The sequence below is a fragment of the Anomaloglossus baeobatrachus genome, chromosome 9 (assembly GCF_048569485.1).
Source record: "Anomaloglossus baeobatrachus isolate aAnoBae1 chromosome 9, aAnoBae1.hap1, whole genome shotgun sequence".
Taxonomy (NCBI): Eukaryota; Metazoa; Chordata; class Amphibia; order Anura; family Aromobatidae; genus Anomaloglossus; species Anomaloglossus baeobatrachus.
In genome coordinates this window covers 21,622,919-21,639,056 of record NC_134361.1, presented here as the reverse complement: position 1 = coordinate 21,639,056, position 16,138 = coordinate 21,622,919, and positions in this window count along the sequence as shown.

Sequence of the window (16,138 nt, the reverse complement as noted above, 5' to 3'; positions counted from 1 at the left end):
TCAAGGAACACTTCACGTGTGAGAGTAATTTTGTCATATACCTCATTAAGTGCCCCTGCGGCCTCCTCTACATAGGGGAAACCATCCAACACGTGGGTGACCGTATTGCTAGCCATAAATCTACCATTAGGTGTGGTAAAATATGGCTACCAATCCCTCATCACTTCCATGAGGCAAAACACACAATAGCACAGTTACGCTACCAAGTGATTGAGAAAGTCCATAGACCAAGGAGGGGCGGCAACCACATCGAGCTCCTCAGAAGAAGGGAGAGCTTTTGGATCCACAAGTTACAGACACTAACCCCTAAAGGCCTGAATAGAGAGCTAGATTGGCCAATGTAAAGTTTATAGTTACTTCCTGTGACTTATTCCTGTGATGGACTTTATGGTTACTACCATATACTAACTAGCTTGTATTGCTTACAGAAAACTTGAAAGATGTCACCCTTTCTCTTCTCTCTTCCCACATCGTGCACTTCTCCATAGATGGTAACGTATAAAAATTGCACTTCTATATAGTTCATAGTATATGATCATGTATTCTCTCTAGCATGTTGGGACCCTACCTTGTTATTTGTAGAAATGAAATATGTCTAACCAATTATTAATTCCAGAGTATATCCTCCTCCTGGACCTCTACATTATAAATCAAGTGTACTACACAACATTGGATGTGAAATGACAGGATCGTATTATGTTCCATTACAGTTTAAATATTGTTTTGTCTAGGATAAATCTGCTGAATTATCTACATACCTATTCTTAATTCATTGTCTTCCGTATACCGATATGCTAGGAGGGTCAGCCAATGTGGTTTTATACGAAGTATGGTTCTACTGCCTCCCTTATACTGACTTTATCCTCATTTTACTATTGTACTCCTAAATATCTATTTTTACCAACATTCTCTATCTCTCCCTTTCCATTTCTGACCTCTGAAACCAGCAACCCAATCATACCACTTCATTTTCATATACCTACATCTACAACGCCTTCCCAGTGTTGCTGTATGCTCCTTCTGTGTCTAAGTCCGGAATTTAACGCACTGCGCATGCGCGGGCGCTTTTCCTCTATACCTAACGGTAACCACAGATATTCTAATAGCAAGGCCGACTACCACTGCGCATGCGCAAACGGCGAACGGCACTTCCGGGTCACGGCATTAAAAGCCGGCAGATCCTGGCACATAGCACACTCGAGCCACAACCTGGGAAGGCGGCTATAAGGTATGTCGACAGCTCCTTTGACACTCAGCCAGATCACAACGCTATACTAAAACTAGACTTTGTCTCTCTTACCTTGTAGAGGACCTCTTGCATTCCACCCTTATACACCAAATCTCTCATATGCAGTATACAGGTAGTATGTCTTTGTTCCTTGGCATTTTTGTTCACCTTAATGCAAACTAGCAAGATGGGTCTGTGTTCATACCTTGTGATCATATGCTTGACTCAGATGCAACCCCATATGCATACATTGCCTGTAAACATCTGTATAATATTGGCTATTATGACTTTGATTGTAGATGGAAGCACTCCTCAGTACACCATAACAAAAATTTGCCCTTATATGACTGGCCTCATCCACCGCAATCAGCAGGTAGCTAAAGTAGTGATGCAATAATTAAGACCCAGTACATGCTTGTGTTTCATTTATAACTTACTTTATATCTACTAAGGTGCAACTTAGCAACGGGTTTTTCCCTAGCCACTACGTCTTCCGCAAAAGACATATGTCCACACCTGAACGGCCCGTGTGTAATGAATACACGCTGTATACCATAAACTCCCTCTATACGGCTGTCCCCATCTACTTCAACTACCAGGTATTTTACTGAGTGACACTATGAATAGGAACCAATATATACCTTAGTCTTATAAATAACTGACTCTATATCCATTAAGGTGCAACATATCAGGGAATTCTTCCCGTGTTTCCACATCTACTGCAAAGGACGTACATCCACTCCTGAACAGTTCATATGTAATGAATATGCAAAACAGGTACTGAGACAGATTTAGAAACCTCTACTTCCGGTTACATGTTTTTTACTCATGCACATACCATTTTATCTACAGAGCTCTTCTCCTGTGATCTCTATTCTAACATACCCTGGGTGGAGTTCCTCTTTATTCATCTCTTATCCCTGCAATTGCAGACTACATAGAATAAAGCAAATATTCTTGAGAGAAACTGTCTTTTGCTAGTAAAGGTATGCCATTTATGCTTGTCTTGCTGTCTTCTTCATAGCACTGCCTTATATTCGGTATAATCCTACATGGCAGAGTTGCCTTTTGCCTATATCTGTCATCGTTGTATTTACAGCAATTCACTTTATTCCCTTCATGGGTTGTTTTACTTATCTGTATATATGTAAATTTTGTATAATATTGTAAAAAATTGATTATTACTTCTGTTCCCCTTCCCTAGTGACCCGGCGTGAGAAAGGCCCGTATTTAGGCCGAAACGTCTTCCTCCCTTGTCACTGTATAAATAAAATTCCACGTTTTTGCAAAAGGAATCAACTTTGTTCAAGTTTTTCTTCTACTTCTAATATATTTGAGAGTGCAGTGTATTAATATCTTTTTTTTTTAAGTCGGGCTGGATTTGAAGGCAAAAGGAAACGTCATCATGACCTCACTATAATGCCAAAAAACGCAAAAGTTTGCGTTTTTTAAAGCATCGTGCACACAAGAAAGCCCTATTTTCCATTGACTTTGCTTGGAAATCAAAACACATGCATTTTTGCATTAAAACACTGTAGCTCAAAATGCTGCGGAAACGCAAGAAAAAACGCAACGTGCGCACATGGCCTTAATGTGGTAAAAACTCGGCAACAGTTCAACATATCCCAATAATTCTGAGATTGTTTTTTTTCGTGACACATTGTAATTCATGACAGTGGTACATTTTGGTCCATGTGATTTGCATTTATTCATGAAAATATTAAAAATTTAAATATAAATTTGAAAATATTGCAATTTTAAAACTTAGAATTTTTTTTGTGCCCTTAAAAACCAGATAGTGACTTCCTGTTCCTGTCCTGGCTGAGGTGGAAGCTTAGAGGAGAATCTCCTGCCACCCCTCACAGAAACCGACTAAAAACAGACCCCCCCGGACGAGCCACCAAACAGAGAGCAGCACAGGAGGTTACCTAAAGCAGACAGCTATGGAAAGGTACCTCCTGAGAAGCTCTGGGAGCAGTGAGGCAGCCTGGAGAAGCTTTGATATGGACAGGGGAGAAGATAAGATAATGGCGCCGAGCCTGATGGGGGAGGAGCCTGAACGCATGGTGAGAGACACAGAAAAGCAAACACAGAGCTGGAAGGGGAGAGATAAGGGAGATATGAGCGAGGAGACAGGAGATAAGGAAGATATGAGCGAGGAGTCACAGGAGGACACAGCAGGAGAGAGGTGGATGCAGGGGACTGATGATGGTGGATCGCAATGGGAGGATGAAGGAGATATGGAGGCAGAGGGGAGAGAAGATGCAGACAAAGCAGGGCAGCTCAGAGACACAGCAGTGTTGGAGGATGAAACTGACAAACAGCACAGGGAGATTAATCCCACTCAGACTCACAGGAAGTCAAATGCAAGAATTCATAGTACCCCTTCCAAAGGAAACAAAAAGCAGCTTACTACACCAACATCACAAGCCTGCAAGCTATTGGGGGATGGAGGTGGTGGCCCAGTCCAGACAAAGAGAACTAAGAAAACAGCACCACCTGCAGGCCAAGACAAGTACACACAAAAGCTTAATGTGGACTATAAAAAACTGGCTGAAGAAGTGACATCACACTTGTCAAAAGAGGTTAAAGTGGCTATTGAGGCAGCCATACAAACATCATTAGCTAATATGCAAAAACAGATAAATGCCCATGCCTCTAGACTGGCAGAATCAGAGCAGAGAATATCTGACTCCGAGGAGACAATACTGGCTATGCAAGCACAAATAGCAGCTCTAGCAAAATCTAATGAATACTTGAAGGATAAAGCGGACGATTTGGAAAACAGATCGAGACGAAACAACTTACGTATAGTCGGGTTGCCAGAGTCTGTGTCGATTGGACAGTTGGATAATATATGCGAGTTGGAGCTACCGCAGGCCCTGGGCATAAAGGCGAAATTCAGAGTTGAAAGAGCCCACAGAGTGGGTCCACTGAGACACCAGGAGGCGAATAAGGGAGAGGGCCAAAACTCAAACAAGAATACCCCGATAAGAGCCAGGCAGGTGATTGTCAAGTACCTTGATTATAAGCATAAGGAGGAAATATTGAGGGCCTTTAGAGAACGAAAGCGTCCACTACAATATCAAGGCAACAGACTGCTAATTTTTGGGGATTATTCAGCGGAAGTATCCAGAAGGAGAAAAGAATTTACCAAAATTTGCTCATTTCTGTACAACAAAAAAGTAAAGTGCCAGCTATTATACCCTGCTACACTGAAAGTTAGAAACCCCAATGGCTCGTTTGTATACTACAAGGACTACAAAGAAGCAGAAAACATTCTCATGGCAGAGCTCAACAAGACTAGGTCAGAAAGGCAAGAAAAAGGAGCTAGTGGAGAAGGGAATAATAGAAGAGGATCCCCCACAAGCTCAGGAAGAGATGTGGGACGTCTTGGGGGACAAAAGCAAGTCGAGACCAGGGAGGAAAGGAGGCCAAGCCCGGGTCGACAGCATAATTCTCGCCTGGAACACAGGAACCAACCCTTGGAGAGAAACCATGATACCTGAACTGGAACTCGCTCATTGTTTTTCCTTTTTTTGCCTGTTTTTTTTTTTTTTGTTTTTTTTTTTTTTTTTTCTCTCTTCCCAAACAGGGAGAGGCGTTGAGGAGGATGCATTACGGAGAGAGGGTTGGGGAGGTGAGAGGAGGAGGGGGAAGGGAGAAAAGAGAGGAAAACATCCCAAAGTCTGGGTCCTCTTCCCCCCCCCTCTCTTTTTTTTTTTTTTTTTTTTTTTTTTGTTCTTCTTCTTTCTTTCTCCATCTTCTCTCCCCTTGGTCTTTTTTTTTTCTTTTTTTCTTTTTCTCCTTCGTCCAGGAACATCATCCAAATTCAAATGAAGTGGGCCTGTTCTGGGCGGACTGATGGCTACCTGGAGTCAGAGATAAGTAGGACTGGAGAATCTTGCTGAGGTTTTGACATACTGTGCTAATTTTTGCATAATTTTCAAAGGCTTATTCAAGTTAGTCCGGGGATAGAACATATATTTTTTGGGGGGTGATTAGGGAGCTACATATTTTGGCTAGGAATAGGGGAGCTCACCAACGTGGCGGGAAACGCTGTGGATTTCTCGGAAGGGAAAATATGTTTTACAGTTACATGCTTTTTGTTGTATTTGTTATATTTGCAAGGTGGGGAAAGGGAGTGTCGATTTTGTGGTACCAACTGTGATTCTAGTGTCGAACATCTCGTCTTCCTTGATGCAGGGGCCCATAGGGGAGGGAGTAGTAAAAGCAGAATACACAGGTTAACATGATACAGATAACTACGTGGAATGTTAAAGGGCTGAGATCACCTAACAAACGAGCAATGATATTGAGACATCTGAAAAGACTAAAGACAGACATTGCCTTATTACAGGAAACCCACTTGGGGGGGGAGGACTTTTTCCGCATGAAGAAACATTGGGTGGGCACCGTTTACGGGGCAGCGGCACAAGGTAGAAAAGCGGGCACTATGATTCTAATAAATAAACAATTCAGTCATGAGGTAGTGGCACATGAGGCAGACGACCATGGAAGGTGGCAGCACTTAACAATCGTTAGTCCAGCGGGTAAACTCAGTATTTATAATGTCTATGGCCCAAATTCACAACAAATCACATTTCATGATGACATAAAGGCCACCATATTAGCAGATGGGGAGGCTAACATTATAGTGGGAGGCGATTTTAACACTGTCCCAGACTCAGCTGAAGATAGGAGGAGGGGTGAGGAGGGGACAGCTAATGTGGGCAGGAGTTTAGACAATAGGGATGTAACATTAGAAGACGTAGGACTGAAAGACATCTGGAGACTAACTCACCCACATGACAGAGAGTATACACACTTCTCTCACCCTCATGATAGCTGGTCACGTATTGATCAGTTCTGGATCTCGCAAGACTTACTGAGTGGAACGCAAGATTGTGTGATAGAGAATATGGTGATCTCTGATCATAGTCCGGTGAGATTGGGCATTAGAGAGAAATTCAGGAGAGGTACAGATATCATATGGAGATTCCCATCGTTCCTTCTCAGGCAAGATAATTTCCATAAGGTGCTACAGGAGTGGTGGGGAGAATTCGCAGAGGACAATAAGGAACATAGAGAGTCCCCAGTGATATTTTGGGAAACGGCAAAAGCGGTCCTAAGGGGCCGTCTGGTGGGGTACGCAGCCATGATCAAACGGAAAACCAATGAGAATTATAATTTCCATAGTGAAGCAGTACGGGTAGCATATACAAATTATGTGACAAATAGATCTCCCATGACAAAAGGCAGATGGTTGGAGGCAAAAGAGGGATTTGACGAATGGGCCAAAAAAAAGGAACAACTATTCTGGTCGCACAAGGAGGTTGACTTACATAGGTTTGGCAACAAGGCGGGAAGGATGTTGGCCAATCTGGCAAGGGGCAGCAGAAAGATGACAGTGATCTCTAAACTGAAAACAAAGGGGGGAGAGGTGACTACGGATCCTAAGGACATTAATAAACTGTTGGGAGATTACTATAGAAAACTATATGGGTCAGGGAATAACGACATGACTGATGAGGCAGAGTGGCTAAGACAAGCCCAAATGCCTAGCTTGACGGAGGAAGATTTGAGTGCCTTAAACGCAGATATCACAGTAGAGGAGGTGACGAGAACAATTGGGGAGCTTAACACCAACAAGGCACCGGGACCTGACGGTTTCAATAGTGAATTCTATAAGGCTCTGAAGGATCTGATCTCGCCGGATCTAACCTCAGTCTTTAATGCTTTCCTGGGAGGGGCGGAAATACCCAAAAATTCCAACATAGCATATATTAAATTACTCCCCAAGGGAACCAAGGACCTGGATGATCCCTCTAGTTATAGACCTATATCGCTCATAAATCAGGATTTAAAAATTATGTCCAAGATCATGGCTAATAGACTGGCCGAGATCTTACCTAGGATCATTACGAATCACCAGGTGGGGTTTATCAAGGGGAGAAATGCCGTTACCAATATCCGAAAGACAATTCTAGTGGTAGACGCGGTTAGACTGGGTCTCACTGAGGGAGGGGCTAGACCTGCCCTAGTTACACTTGACGCAGAAAAAGCGTTTGATAATGTAAATTGGGGGTGGTTAGACAGGGTAATGGAGGCCATAGGGATTGTAGGCAAGATGAGACTTTACATTAGAAACCTTTATGCCAACTCGGGAGCTAGGGTACACACTCCGGGCTTTCTATCAGACGTGTTCCCTTTGATGAAGGGAACAAGACAGGGCTGCCCATTATCTCCTCTTTTATTCAACCTGGCAATCGAGCCGTTGTCAAGAATACTACAGGGACAAAATAGCTTTAAAGGAATCAAGATAAGGGGTTCAGAAGTAAAGACAGCGCTTTTTGCTGATGACATCATACTTTATATGGGCGACCCCGGTGCGGATTTGCCACAGACTCTTGCCTTGATTGAAAAATTTGGCTCATTCTCCGGTTTCAAACTGAACAAAAAAAAATGCGAGATCATGTTCCTAAAGGGGCATCATGGGACAATGGGGGGACAAATAAGGGATGGCTGTCTATGTGGAATTCCTATAGCACAATCTTCAATTAAATACCTGGGAGTGCATATAGGAAGATCGGTGGAAACAATCTATAACTTGAATTATGGACCGCTAATCAGGAAAATTACAGTTCAATTAAAGGGATGGAAAGGTCTGCCACTTCCATTACTGGCAAGATGCCACCTGATAAAAATGATGAGCTTTCCTAGGCTGCTGTATCCCTTCCAGACAATCCCGCTATTGCTAAAACTAAAGGATGTGAAAAAGCTCAACTCCGCGTATACAGAATTTCTGTGGAGGGGAAGGAAACCCAGAATAAAGCTGCGTACGCTGATGAAGTCAGCAGAGGAGGGAGGTCTAAACTTTCCAGATGTCCAAGGGTATAATCTTGTATGTATCATGAGGCATGTAATTGATTGGGTGAGAGGAACGAGTAGGCACTCAGATCATGCGATGGAAACTAAATATGCGTCACCGTGGGATCTGACGTCCATTCTGCACTCCCCACTATCCAGGGTTGAAGGGCACATAAGGAACTCAATTATATTCCGAGACACCATGCTAACATGGAAGTCGGTAAGGAAAAAACTGGGGCTCTCATGGAAAGTGTCCAAGTACTTGAACCCCTGGGCATTCCCAAATTTTCCCCTGGGACGAGAAAACAAGCTATTTACTAGATGGAAAGAGAGGGGAGTCAGGAGAATGATAGATGTTATGAATGTGGAGGACAGGAGGTGGATGACAGGTCGGGAAGTGTTGGATAAGTACAACCTTAATAGCTCACATGTCATCCAGTATGAACAATTGAAACATGGAATAATAGGAGACCTGGGTGTGGTTGGAAGAGAGCTGAACAGAAGTTCGATTGATGAGTTACTGGAATGTGATGTAACAAGTATAAATGTCTCTAAAATTTATCGATCGCTAAGGGGGGTGCTTATCTCACGGGAGGATAGTCGGACTTTAAAAGCGTGGGGGAAACAATTGGGAAGGGAAGAAGTGGTGGATGATATACTGAGAGGATGGGTACAAGTGCGGAAACATATTACCAATGAGAGATGGAGAGACACTCAATTCAGAATTCTACATAGGGCCATTATAGGTTTCAACATACCAGGTAGGGATAGGTGGTGTCCTAAGTGTCAAAAAGAAAAAACGGATATGCTGCATGGGCTATGGGAATGTGAGACAATCGCTAGGTTCTGGAACCAAGTCAGACTATTTGCCCAGTCAACATGGGGAATTTTCAGCAAACTAGACTTAATGGTGTGGATTTTCCACTCCTTTGAGGGAGGAGTAGGAGGAGGACCGAGCACGCAGGAAAAGAGGAAATACGCAATAATGCATGACATAGCCATGATAGCTAAGCGTTGCATCTTAAAACACTGGATTCAAAGGGAGGGCCCATCCATAAAGGAGGTTGTGGGCGAACTACACAACCTTCTGAAGTGGGAAAAACTAGAAGCGGAGAGGGATAAAGATGGGTTGACAGCCAAGTTTTTTGTGAGATGGAGACATTTTATTGAAAGCCAATTCACACAGGGAGAAATAATTAACCTGATGGCACCTTTTGTTCACTCGGAGTGGTATATCCTGAGCGATATTCAGGACAGCCTGGGTAAACTGAGAATCACCTAGGAGGGGGCTCTGGCGGGAGGGGGAGACGAGACGGTTGGGAATACCAAGACACGCTAGCAAAATTGAAATCATTCAGGGACGACACAGAGATTTAACGAATTGTATTGCATATGTTATATTATATTTCATTACCTATGTTTTGGTTTAATGTTACTGTATACTATCTTAAATCGAACAGCAACATGGAACTCCAAATTGGGGTATCACCCACCTCTATGTCACATTTTGTCAGACGAATGTTCTTCTTTTGCAATGATACTTGTCATGTTTTTACAAATTTGAAAAATCAATAAAAAATGTTTTGGAAAAAAAAAAAAAACCAGATAGTTATATTAAACAAAATAGATTATAAGTAACATTTAACACATGTCTGCTTTACATCAGCATCATTTTTGAGTCATCATTGGGTTTTTTTGTTAGGAAGTTAGAAGAGTTAAAAGTTTGTAATTTTTCCAACAAAATTACAAAACCATTTTTTTAGGGTCTACATCATGTTAGAAGTGACTTTGAGGGACCAGTGTGATAGAAAATACCCAAAAGTGACACAATTTTAAACAAAGTGCTCAAAATTACATTCAATAAGTTTATTAACCCTTCAGTTGGTTCACAGGAATTAAAGCAGATATGGAAGGGAAAAATTAAAATTGTACCTATTCCCCACAAAAATGTTTAAAAGCTCAAAATTTGTCATTTTTCCAAGGTTAACAGGAGAAAATGCACTGTACAAGTTGTTAAGCAATTTATCCTGAGTACATCGATATCCCAGATATGGTGGAATACTACTGTTTAGGCGCATAGCACGGCTTGAAAGGGAACGAACCCCATTAGATTTTTGGAGCACAAAATTAGCTGGAATATATAGCGAATACTATATCACGTTTGCAGAGCCCTTGATGTGCCTAAACAGTGGAGCTCCTCCATAACTGACCTCATTTTGGAAGCTACACCCCTCAAGGAATTTATGTAGAGTTGTGTTGGATATTTTGAGCCCACAGGAGCTTCACAAAATTTTAAAACATTGGATCATGAAATTGTTGCTTGAGCCCCAAATTTTTAATTTTAACAAGGGTAGCCAGTGAAAATGGACCACCCATTTTTTTGTGCAATTTCTCCTGAGCACAACAATACCCCATATGTGGGGGTTTGGTGTTTGGGCACATGGCAGATTTTCAATTTTGGAGCATCATTTTGGCTGGAATAGATTGGCGATGCCATGGCACATTTGAAGAGTCCCTAACATGCCAAAATAACAAAAATCCCCCACAAGTGACTCCATTTTGGAAACTGCAGCCCTCAAGGAATTTATCTAGCGGTAGGGTGAACATTTAGGGGCCCACAAGTGCTGTACAAAATTTTTAAACTTTGGATACTGAAAATGAAAAGTTAAGGTTTTTTTCCCAAAAAATGTTGCTTGAGCTTCAAATTTTGCATTTTCACAAGGGTAGCCAGAGAAAATAAACCATACTATTTGTTGTGCAATTTCTTCTGAGTATGTCGATACCCCATATGTGGTAGCAATCTACTTTTTGGGCACACGGTTTGGATGGGAGAAAGCGTCAATAGTCGTTTGGAGCACAGAATTGGCTGGAATACATATGTGGTCGAAAATTACTTTTAAGGCACAGCATTAAGCTATGTATTTGGTTGCACACATTTGTGCACCAAATCTGCATCTGCTTAGTGTCATGTGAGTGCTTGTTTTTTTGCAGGATGAGTTGGAATTTTTATTGATTTCATTTTTGGACACATACCATTTTTTCATTGCTTTCTATTATAATTCTTGGGAGGCAGAATGAACAAAAACCAGCAATTCAGGAGTTTCTTTATGTTGTTTACCATCTGGTAATATTTGTAAGACAGCTTTATTCTTCTGGTCAGTACGGTTACAGGGATACCACATTTTATATATTTTCTATTTATTTATTTATTTTTTTTAAGCTTTGCTGCTTTTACACAATAACTTTTATATAGAAAACTATATATATTTTTGCATCGCTATATTCTCCGAACTTTTAACTTTTCTATTTCTGCACTGATGGAGCAGTATGGTGGCTTATTTTTTTGGCTGGACAAGATGATGTTTTCAGCTATACCACTTTTATTTATATTGTTTATTTTTGTTTTGTTTTGGTTTTTTTGCACAAATATACTTATTTATTGGTACAATATATTGTGTTCTTTATTTTATTTAAAAAAAATCTTTTTTTTTTACTTAGTCCCTCTCTAATCGCTGGAATAATGCATTGCAATACATTACACTTGTCAGTAACACTGACGGAAATTTTTTTAAACCATGCTTCTGGCAGGGTTTAACAAGCCATTGTATTGGGCAGAACCAGACGTCATTATTTGACCTCCAGTTGCTATGACAATTATCAGCAATTATTGCGTTTTTGGGGTGTCAATTGCGTGGGGGAGGACGCCCCCTCTCCCAGCCTCCTATATGCTGTGATCGCTATTGATCACGGCATTCAGGGGGTTATAGAGCGGGTATCAGTTAAGCTGGGCTCCTGGCGCTGATCATGCAGGCACAGTTACTGCACTCACATTATCACCTTACCTATATATCATAGGTAGGTAACTCCTTCCCGACTATGATGTATGGGTACGTCAAAGGTAGTGAAGGGGTTAAAGACATTAAATATAAAATAAAAGTTTAAATCACCACAAAAAAAGTCTGATCTATCAAAATATAATATTATTTAACCCATACACTAAATATTAAATGCAGAAAAAAATGTAAACATCAACATTTTCACACCTTCCAATATAAAAAAAACAAACAATCATATGGGTTCAAAACATTCTTTGGATCCCAAAACTGTACCAATAAAAACTGCAGATCACAAAAAAAGCCTCACACAGCTTTATTGATAGAGAAATAAAAAAGTATCGACATTATTATACGGTATATGGGTTATTTAGACAACACATTGGCACCCTAGAGCTGCAGTGCATTGTGCCAGTGGGAGAGACTCTCCGCTTTTTCTAACCCCCTAAACGCTGTGGTTAGGGGCCCCAATTACTGCGGGCATCTAAGGGGTTAATGCAGCTATGCGGTCAACGCTGCTAAATAGTAAGCAGCATTCACAGGGCACAGCAACTCAACCTTTCCAGCCTGATGTCAGCAGACTTAAGGCCGCTTTACACACAACGATATCGCTAGCGATCTCGTTAGCGACGTGACACGCCCAGATCGTTGCTACGATTTGGCAAGATCGCTCATAGGTCGTGTTGTAGCGGTCACACGTACCCATCTCACAAACGACGCTACATCGTTCAGCGATATATTGTTTGACCAAGGTGGTCGTGTGGACACCGTCACACAGCATTCCTCCCAACGATTCCAGCAACAACAGAGGCGTATAATTGTCCATAGCATACACCCTGGCGTGACACCAATCAGAGCGGAGGAGGCGTGGAGCATTGCTCGTAACGACACGCCAGCGTCGCTGTTGACGGACGCACTAACGATGTTGTTCATCATTGGCAGGGTGTCAAACGTAGCAATATGTCTGCTGCGTTCGAAACGACGAACAATACTTTGAAAATAAACGATGTGTCAACGATCAACGATTTTCGCTATTTTTACGATCGTTCGGAGTCGCTTGTAGGTGTCACACACAACGACGTCGCTAACGATGACGGAAGTGCGTCACGAAAACCGTGACTCCGACGACATATCGTCAGATGAATCGTAGCATGTAACAGGGCTTTTAAGTTTAATCCTCACACTGCAGATTTTGATGCAGAAATTTTTGTAACTTACATTTTTATTTAATTTATCAGAACAAGGTTGTTGGCGAGGAATGGACACAGTTACAGAACTTTCTGCAACAAATTATGCAGAGTAGGAATTTATTTCTTTAAATATGGCAATAAAAAGATAAGTACAAGGCCGCTGGCAGGCCTGACATTTTATCATTACTCCCAGCAGTCAGGTTCTGTCTCTGCAGGAAAGTCCCCTCCTTTTTATTTCTTCGGGAATTTCCAGTGTGTTGCGAGTGTAGCCAGTGAGTAATCACTTAACACACGCATCACCTGTTACCGGCCAGACAGTTCCTGAACTGTGTAACAAAAGTGTATAAGCCAGAAAATGTCATCGACATAACTGGTGTAGACAACGAAGCGGAATATCTGCGTAATGTTAGATATGAGAAACAGGGTGCGGTTCTGTAAAACTACCTTTTGCTTGTTAGATTCATAATCATACACAATCACAGACTTTCTACTTGTACATTTTTTTTTTTTTTTAAAGGCATGAACTTTAACCCCTTCCAGACATCTGCTGTAGAAGTATGGTGCATATCGGGTACGGCCTCAAGTGCTGAGCCCACATCATACCCGGAATCTATCTGTAACACCTAAGCTCCGATCACTGCTATTAATCCTTTAATGTCATTAGACCCCGGTGTTCTACGTTTTGGGGGCATCCAACGCTCTCCCTGCAATGCATTTAAGGGGTGCCAGTTGGTTGTCATGGAAGTGCTGGGCCTTTTGATAGATTCATTATAGATTGTCATTTCAGCTATATACTGCAATCCACTTGTATTCCAAATATACAAGAAGTGGTCCAAGTCCCTAAGAGGATAAAATAAAGGGGAAGACCTGAGGCGAGATGGAGCATGGCAATGCCCACTTGTCTAATTCATGACAAGCTGTGACATAAATCTTACTTCAGTCACAATTTGCATTAATGTCGTCACATGCCCACTAGATGTGCACTGCCTCGCTCGCTCAATACAAGGGTGTTGAGCATGGCCAGACACGTCTAGTTGGAATGTGACCAGAAGTTTGCAAATTGTATACTTGCACTCACATGACTGCCCGCTGCTAACGCTGAAGAAAGCTAACAGTGGCTATGGGGGACCAAAATATTAAATAATTTATAGCTCTTAGGAAAAGATGAGGGAAAAATAAAAGAAAATGTGGAAAAAAACCCCAACAAATTGCCCCGTCATGAAGGGAAAAAAAAAATCACTGAAATATCAGCATGCAGCAATTAAAAAAAATCTTGCCATCTAAGGGCTTATCTGCAGCAATTTTACAGAGATGGGAGTAGTGGATTCCTATGGATGGTGAATCACAGGGATTTATTGCGGTGAGATAAGTCTGGGTGTATCTGGACCTCTGCACTGTTTATCGCTCAGACAGTTATAACAGGAAAGTCCCTTCTCTTGTTTATTCCTTGGGTAAAGTTCCCTTATGATTCATTCAGCAGCCTATGAAATTCAGCTTACACCCAGCGTCAGCTGTTACCAGGTAGAAGCCCTCATCGGAGGTTACAGAATGTACCGTAATGTGTGAGATTCGCTGAAGCTCTGGAAATCTTTCTTCTCCGGAGGAGGCGGCCGAGGATCAGTTATAAGCTAGAGTTTAGCGGTTATGAGGAGTCTACACTAAAGCGGGCTTTACACGCTGCGACATCGCTAATGCGGAGTCGTTGGGGTCACGGAATTTGTGACGCACATCCGGCCGCATTAGCGATGCCGTTGCGTGTGACACCGATAAGCGATTTTGCATCGTTGCAAAAACGTGCAAAATCGCTAATCGGCGACACGGGGGTCCATTCTCAAATATCGTTACTGCAACAGTAACGAGGTTGTTCCTCGTTCCTGCGGCAGCACACATCGCTGCGTGTGACGCCGCAGGAACGAGGAAGCTCCCCTTACCTGCCTCCCGGCCGCTATGCAGAGGGAAGGAGGTGGGCGGGATGTTACGTCCCGCTCAGCTCCGCCCCTCCGCTGCTATTGGGCGGCGGTTCAGTGACGTCGCTGTGACGCCGCATGGACCGCCCCCTTAGAAAGGAGGCGGTTCGCCCGTCACAGCGACGTCGCCGGACAGGTATGTATGTGTGACGGCTTTTGTGCGACACGGGCAGCGATTTGCCCGTGTCGCGCAACAGATGGGGGCGGGTACCCACGCTAGCGATATCGGGACCGATATCGCAGTGTGTAAAGTAGCCTTAAGGCTGCTTTCACATTACGTTTTTTTAACATCCGTCATTAACGTTTTTTTAACGCAAAAACGGATCCAGTGCAAATGCGTTTTCATTTCAATGCATTTGCAATGGACTCATGTCAGCATGCGTTCACCTGCGTTTGTGTGCGTTATAGTGAGGATCCAGCGACTTGCAGTTTTTTAACTTATTTCTAAAACGCTACTTGTAGCGTTTTTGAGCTGCGTCCAAATACTGAAAATTGCTGGATCCTGACTAAACAGCTCGCAAACGCATGTGAACGCTGGCATGCTGATAGACAGGATCCTGCTTGCTCTACTGAGCATGCCCAGAAGCCAGCCTCCGTGATCAGTCTCTCTCTCCACCTCCCTCCCTCTCTCCCTTCCTCCCTCCCTCTCTCTCTCCACCTCCCTGCTTCCCCCTCCCTCTCTCTCCACTCTCCCCTGCCTGAGAGCGGAGGACGCTCGTAACTAAGGTAAACATCGGGTAACCGCGGTCTTAGTTACCCGATGTTTACGTTGGTAACGTGTGCAGGGAGCCGGCTCCTAGCAGCTGCAGACGCTAGTAACCAATGTAAATATCGCGTATCCAAGCAAGTTACCCGATGCTTACCTTGGTTACGAGCCTCCGCAGCTGTCAGATACCGGCTCCCAGTCTGTCACGTTCAATTCCCCTCACTCCCGATCACATGACTCCAATGCCCGCCCATAAACTTAAAGTGACAGGATCCTGCAAAATAACACATGCGTTTGCATGCGTTTTTTGCTGTAAAAGCAGGATCCGCTTTTGCAGCAAAAAA